Source organism: Gavialis gangeticus, unplaced genomic scaffold, assembly GCF_001723915.1.
Source record: "Gavialis gangeticus isolate Ggan-Ray unplaced genomic scaffold, GavGan_comp1, whole genome shotgun sequence".
In the NCBI taxonomy this organism is placed as follows: domain Eukaryota; kingdom Metazoa; phylum Chordata; order Crocodylia; family Gavialidae; genus Gavialis; species Gavialis gangeticus.
In genome coordinates, this window is record NW_017729030.1 from 18,274,307 (window position 1) to 18,281,823 (window position 7,517).

Here is a 7,517-nt window from a genome sequence, read left to right on the forward strand (position 1 = left end):
TCAGTCCCCAGCCTAAACCATTCCATAGGATTGTTCTGCAGGACTTTGCATTTGTCCTTATTGAACCCCATGAGATTTTTTTTGGTCCAGCCCTTCAATTTGTTGCAGTCTCTCTGAATTCTAGTCCTACCCTCCAGCTTGGTGTCATCTGCAAACGTGTTGATGGTTCACTCCTTCCCATCTTCCAGATCACTGATGAAGATATTGAACAAAACTGGCCCAGGACTGACCCCTGGGGCACTCTCCTTGATACTGGCTGCCAACTAGACATTGAGCCATTAATTGGGCCCAATGATCCAGCCAATTTTCTATCCACCTTACAGTTCACTCATCCAACCCATACTTTGTTAGCTTGTTTGCAAGAATGTTGCAGAAGAACATATCAAAAGCCTTGCTAAAGTCAAGGTATATCATGCCCGCTGCTCTCCCTGGGTCCACAGAACCAGTCACCTCATCACAGAAGGCAATCAGGTTGGTCAGCCATGACTTGCCTTTGGTGATCCATGCTCACTGTTCCTAAGGACTTTCTTCTCCTCCAAGTGCTTAGAAATGGATTCTCCCTCCATGTTCACTTTAGCTAAGAGAGCAGGGATGTAAGAGACCAGACATATAGTCACAAAAGTTCTCTTATAGGAATTGTGAAAAAACAATTAAACAACAGCACATAAGCCCAGTCTGCAACAGTCAATATTATACACCCCCAAACCAGCCATCTTAACACAGACTTCCTTCTCTCCTTATTTCAGAAGTTGGTTGATTGATTTATGTGCCTTATTCTCCCACACAGCTAGATGGAAACAGACCACAAAATGACGCTGGACTCTGTTCAGGGGAGGACTGGCAGTCGGAAAGACTCAAATTGCCTCTTACTGCCAAGGAAGTTGGTCTCCTCGCATCAGATTTAAGGAAATTGACAAACCATTGGCAGGAAGTTAATCACTGTGGCTGCCCACACTTAGTCTAAATGCTGTGGATTTTCTTGATTCATTTTCCAAGACTCTTTGTTTCTTGGCTGAGCTCTGCTAGGCATGTGGCCTCTGAGGCAGATGAGAATTAATATAGTTCTGTCTCTAGAGGTAGAGTAAGAAAAGGGAAGTAAAGTGAACTTAGCTATCGCTATCATCCCTGCTCAGCTATCAATTTTTTTCCATACAGCCAGATGGCTACAACACAAGCTTTAACCATATTGCCTCAGCACAGTGCTAGAATGACCATATGCATGGGTGAGAAGGGATTTATGCCTCAACACTCATAACAGGACAAATAATTCTTATCTAGCTGGCTTTTTATCAAAGGATCTTAAAATGTTTGCCAGTTTGGATAGGCGGCATTGTTCCGTTTTTGCAGAGAGGGAGAACAGAAGGCACAGGTCATATAGCAAACCAGTGATGAACTGAATCTGCAGGTCCTGTGTCCCCTGCTTGCAATTTAAGCAAATCGTGCCAGCTCCCAGATCCTGCATTATACTTTGACTTGCTGCTAGTATGAATGCCAATTAGCATTAGGTTTTATAACATGGATACTTTGCTTGCTTTATGAAAGCCACTAGTGATATTTTAAGTCACTACTTCACCAGATTCAAGCTGGCAGTTTGCAAGGAATAGACATCAGATTTCATTACTAACCCCCATAACTACTAAGTACCAGACAGGACTGGTTTAACTATTTAAACCAGGACAGGACTGATTTAACTCTAGACATATAGTCCCTGCTTGTTTTAATTTGCTCATTAATTAGCATAAGGGTGCACACCACCTACTGATTACTGTTTTCCATGAAGAGAAATATAATTATTAGAGGTATTTTACTGAACTGAAGAAAGGATACAACTCGAGGTCTTAATGTGCTACAATTTGCCCTATGTTTATTTTGTTGTTAACTTCAGTGGGGCTGAAGTTGTATACATAACTCTAGTGATAGTGTCCGAGGCAGACCCAATGCTTTAATGCTCCATTAATCCTATTTAATAGTGTTAGAGAGAAAACCTCATTAGAGTTTTCATGTATTTACAGTTTAAAGCAACATGGAACCAACAAATCACCTGATATGACTTCTTGTACATAACATACCGCTAAGATTCACCTAGTTATCTCTGTATGGAGCCCAATAACTTGTGCTTGTGTAACAAATTTCCTGCAAAAAAGCATCCAATTCTTCATTTGATGACAACGATAGTGAATTCATATTAACCCTGTTACATTGTTCCAATGGTTAACATACCTTACAGATAAAATTTTCAACTGGGATGTGCCTGCTTCATCTTCTAGACATTGGGCATCTTTACATGCGCTCTGGGGTGGGTTGGGAGGTATACTTTAATTAGAGTTGCTCTTGGAAGATACTCTAATTAAAACACCTATAGCATCACATGTATTCAGCACCTTGCACTTCAAAACGGTGGTGGGCTGCTTCAACTAAAGCTCATTTGACAAGCTTTAAGTTAGAGCCCCCTTCATTAGCACACACTGGAGCAGGCATCTGGCATGTGTGTAGGTTTTTGTTGTTCCTCCCTTCACTAGATTAAAAGACCTTAATACATTTTCTCTCTAGAAAGGTAACTTCTACACTGTAATTGAATCACTTCTCAATCTTCTTTCTGAGGAGCTGAACAGATTGAGATCTTTAAGTCTGTCATTGAAAGAAATTATCTCACGTCCTCAAATCATTTATGTGGATGGTTCCTCTAGTCTTCTGCTCCTCCCCTGCCCCCAATCCCCCTTTTAAAAAAAAAGAATGTGGGCACCAAAACAGAATACAATTGTTCAGATACAGCCTTATCAGTACCAAATGCTCATACACAGAAAATCCCCTCCCTAGTCCTCTTCACTAATTACTGGCTAGAGATTCAAGCATTGCAATAACCCCTTCTCTTCTTTAAGCTATATTACTTTTCCACTATGATGCTTGCTACTTTTCAGCACACAGTTCTTCATTCTGCAGGTATGACCTGCATTTCTTGTGCCTAGATTTATAAGATCTAAACTTAACTGTATTAAACATTTTGTTTGAATGGCCTCCACTTCCCAAGTTATGCAGATCACTCTGTATGGCTCCCCTGACTTCATCAGTATTCCCCACATTGCCGATCTTGGCATCATCATCTGTAAGTTTTCATCAGCAGTGATTTTATATTTACTTTCAGATTATTGACAAAAATGCTGTTCTACCTGATACATGGTCTGCACCATGGACCACACGTTGTTTTAGGTAGACAATTATAATTGTACAAGATGCTGTGCTGGAGTTCTCTTGTCATTGTATTTGGTTATTAGGGTATTTGCTTACATTTTTGTAAGACAACACATAGGCAGAATTAAGGCTACAGAAAACATCAAAACTAAGTAATGAATAAAAATCCCGCAAAAGACAAAATGCTTTAGCACATTACAAAGAATCTTCACTTCCATTACCCAGTTGGATTTCCTTTATATCTTTTACTGTAGAGTCAATAACAGAGTAACACTGGCTCCATCAGGTGAGCGATTTATTAGCTGAGAGATGAGCTGGATTGCTTTTACAAGGGAAAAGAATGCTTAGAGTCAAGCTGTAAGTTAGAAAAATGTTTCATTTCAGAACTGTCTGATCAAATTGCTTCCATTTGAAATGTTAACTAACTGTGACTAATAGAATACGGATTCTAGGAAGAAAGACTAAGCATAAATCGAAACTGCATTCTCTCCAAAGCCTAGCGACTTTATCCAGTGTTCACGTTTATTAGTTATATCAAGGAAGTTGCTCTTTAGGAGAATTTCTTTTGTTAAGAGCATGCTGAGGCTGAAATAGTTAAGTAAAGTGCATTTATAAACATTGCCAATCTTCCTCTGCAATTCTGTATGGTTGGAGTGAATAGACAAATAAGGGTATGGGGGAGTAAGAACCAATAGGGTCTTAAAATGTTCATGTTGTACTGAAGTGTCTTAACAGTTCATTTACAGATTTATACAAATTAAACATGGAAAAGTCTCATCTTTCACCGACTTGGGATTGGCAGAACAGTAGTGAGTTATTTACTGAAGAGAGAGAGATTGCCTCAACCACTATATGGAGATTCAGTACTCTTGAGACTAAAAAACAGTAGTCATTCTACTTCAGTATTCCTACAATAGTTTCTTACAAAGAGAAGATTAATTTAGAGCTTGTATATATAGTACATGAATTAACCTAGTTATAGCAGAACAACTATAACACTGCATGGCCACTCTATTCTGATCTAATAATGACTTCATTTGGGAACTATTACTCCTCTTCCAAAATCGTCACTTTTATTCCAGCATAGAGTATCACAATGGAGGATTTAATACCAGAATACCTACCATGGAATTGCTGATTTCCAGTCAATGTTCCTGGGTTAGACAAGCTCTAAATGTTTTATTTTGTAGCCTTGTTTCAGGCTGTCCATGACACTTTGTTTGAGTGGACCCAGAGGGTGGTGGTTGATGGAAGTCAATTGTCATGGTGCGCTGTGACCAGTGGGGTCCCTCAAGGCTCTGTCTTAGGGCCTATCCTTTTTAACACCTTCATCAATGTTGTAGACACTGGTGTCAGAAGTGGGCTGGCCAAGTTCGCCCATGACACCAAACTCTAGGGCAAAGCATCCACACCTGAGGACAGGAGGGTGATCCAGGCAGATCTTGACAGCCTCATGAAATGGGCGGATGAGAACCTGATGGTGTTTAACACTGAAAAATGCAAGGTTCTCCACCTTGGGAGGAAAAACCTGCAGCATCCTTATAGGCTTGGCAGTGCTACGCTGGTTAGCACTACATATGAAAGAGACTTGGGGGTCATGAACCACAAGATGAACATGAGCCTTCAGTGTGATGCTGTGGCTAGTAAAGTGAGCAAAACACTGGCTTGCATCCATAGCTGCTTCTCAAGCAAATCCCAGGATGTCATTCTCCCATTGTACTTGGCCTTGGTGAGGCTGCAGCTGGAGTACTGAACCCAGTTTTGGGCTCCACAATTCAAAAAGGATGTGGAGAATCTCAAGAGAGTCCAGAGAAGAGCCACGCGCATGATCAGAGGTCAGGAAAACAGACCTTATGGTGAGAGGCTGAGAGCCGTGGGAGTCTTCAGCCTGGAAAAGCTCAGACTCAGGGGTGATCTGATGGCCACCTATAAGTTTATCAGGGGTGCTCACCAGGATCTGAGGGAACATTTGTTCACCAGAGCACCCCAAGGGAGGACAAGGTCAAACAGTCACGAACTCCACTGCGACCGATTCAGGCTGGACATAAGGAAGAACTTCTTTACTGTCTGAGCCCCCAAGGTTTGGAATAGACTGCCACCAAAGGTGGTTCAAGCACCCACTTCAAACGCCTTCAAAACACATTTAGATGTTTATTTTGCTGGGATCCTATGATCCCTGCTGACTTCCTGCCCCTGGGACAGGAGCTGGACTCGATCCTTCGGGGTCCCTTCCAGCCCAAATGTCTATGAATCTTTCAAGAGACCATGTGGATTGCTTTTAACAAAGGGAGCAATAGGGAGAATCCCACACACATACCATATGTACACTGCCAAATAGCAGTGTCTGTCTTTTGTATTTTGCAATTACAAATGTGGCAAATAATAATAATAATAATAAAAATATCACTCAGATATACATTATCTACCCTGTGGCTAAACCAACTCATGAACAAGTTTAAGATGATGTTATGGTTGCTTGGTTAATGACTGAGAACTGAGGAAAATGCATACAATTTTAATTGATGTACAGATCTTACTGATTCATGTGGAACATTTATTAGACTCATGCTGAATGCAGACACTTCCTCATATCAGTAATAAGTTGTGTGCTGCTGAAAAATTTAGGCATTGGACATTTTTTTTTCATTTCAGCCATTCCCATATCTCTAGAACTTCTTTATTGTCTGAGCCCCCAAGGTCAGATTTCTCTTTCCCTAACTTTCTTTAGCTCCCTCAGTTCATTAGTCACTTTTCTGCATGTCCTGCAGACCTCAAGTACCCATCAAAATAATAGTGATATTAATAAACAGTAAAGTATAGCCCATATATTGCTTCTCAGCAATCAACCTCAAAGTGCTTCAGCAAAGGAGGTTGGCATCATTGTTGCTGTTCTACTGATAGGGAACCTAACGCACTAGGATGGAAATAAGTTGCAGAAGGTTACCCAGCCAGCAAGAGGCACAATTAGGTATGAAATCCAATCTCCAAGTCCCAGCTCTAACTTTTAGGCCAGATGATGAGCAGTTGCCTTGTTTTGGTGGCAGCAGAGAAATATTAATCACAGTCCTGCCTAAAGTCTGCAAGAAATAATCTTAAAAGTTTCAACTGAAGATTTCCCTCTGCCTTCTACTTAACTTCAGACTAACACAGCTAACTAAGTTTCTCTGCAATGGACAAAGTCAAATAGGTGACTATAGTGCTACCTCTCTTATGCTGTATTAACTTAGTCAGAAACAACCATGTGAAATGTTCTGAATTCATGCAAAAGTAAGGTTTTTTGAGGCTCGTACCTCAAAAAAAATCAACGTTCATGAGATTACTCAGAAGTGCTTCTGCACAATGGGGGTTAGTTTTAAGACAAGGTTTTACTTCCAGTCCTTGATCAGTCAACCTGTAGTTCTGATCAAAAACAGGCACAAAGAGCAGTGTGTGGATCTCCAGTTACCCTTGGTTGAAAGTCTAAGGGCTTCTCTACATACAGAAGTTAGGGAATAAGCTTAGATGTGAATTTGTAGAGCACTGACTTTTCATGTGGGCACACTTAGTATGTGTTCAGAGTGGTTCTATGCGGTATAACTTGGAGTACTAAAGGCTATTAATAGTGCATGTGTGGGAAGTTAACACATGGTAGCTAAAGCACTGTAAATTTACCCAGTGGCTTGCTGTGTAACTAACTGCATTGTGTACACAAGTTATAAATATGGAAAATGTCAGCCTGATAGGGGGAAATTTTCAGGTGTCTAAAACTTTAGATAACAGCAAGCGGCTAGAATGGAAACAGAGTTAGCTATCGTAATTGCTACTTTAACCAGTGTGAAGAGAATGGAGCTTTATGGTGCTGTGTCTGTGGAAATCCCAAGCAGGTCATACAGAAACATGTGCTTCATTCTTGTGCCATTGTCTATAGTCATCTTCTGGGTTAGAAGTAGTACTGACAGGAGTAACTGAATTCAAGAACAGCATCAGCCTTTGGGACATAAAACAACATAAATCAGTAACTGAGGAACTTACACAAAAATATATAATCTTACATATTTCTCTGGAGATTATTTGCAAGAATGTTAAATATTTCAGGGTTGTCAGTGATTTCTGAAGGTTTTCTGAGAGATTATCATCTTTCCTTGCTTTTAAATTTACTCATTTCTTTGGCACAATTGCTGAGTTGTATCCATTTGGACATTTCAACAGTTTCTCCTGGCCATATTTATATGGAAGTCTATTGGTTTCAAAAACAAGAAATCTTTTTTGATTTCCAAATTATAATAGCAATCTATTAATATAAATGAAGATGTAGATGTAGGTTTTAGGAGAAAAAGAACAATACAATT

At 40.1% G+C, this 7,517-nt stretch overlaps 1 long non-coding RNA gene across 1 annotated transcript; it reads right to left on the reverse strand.

The window, feature by feature from the left end:
- Positions 1-622: 622 nt before the first annotated feature.
- On the reverse strand, positions 623-7,154 carry LOC109300973. The gene is made up of 3 exons (XR_002098376.1): positions 6,993-7,154; positions 1,828-1,959; positions 623-889 (listed from the first exon to the last, which is right to left on the reverse strand). It is a non-coding gene; the product is annotated as an uncharacterized LOC109300973 (long non-coding RNA).
- Between the last annotated feature and the right edge of the window lie 363 nt (positions 7,155-7,517).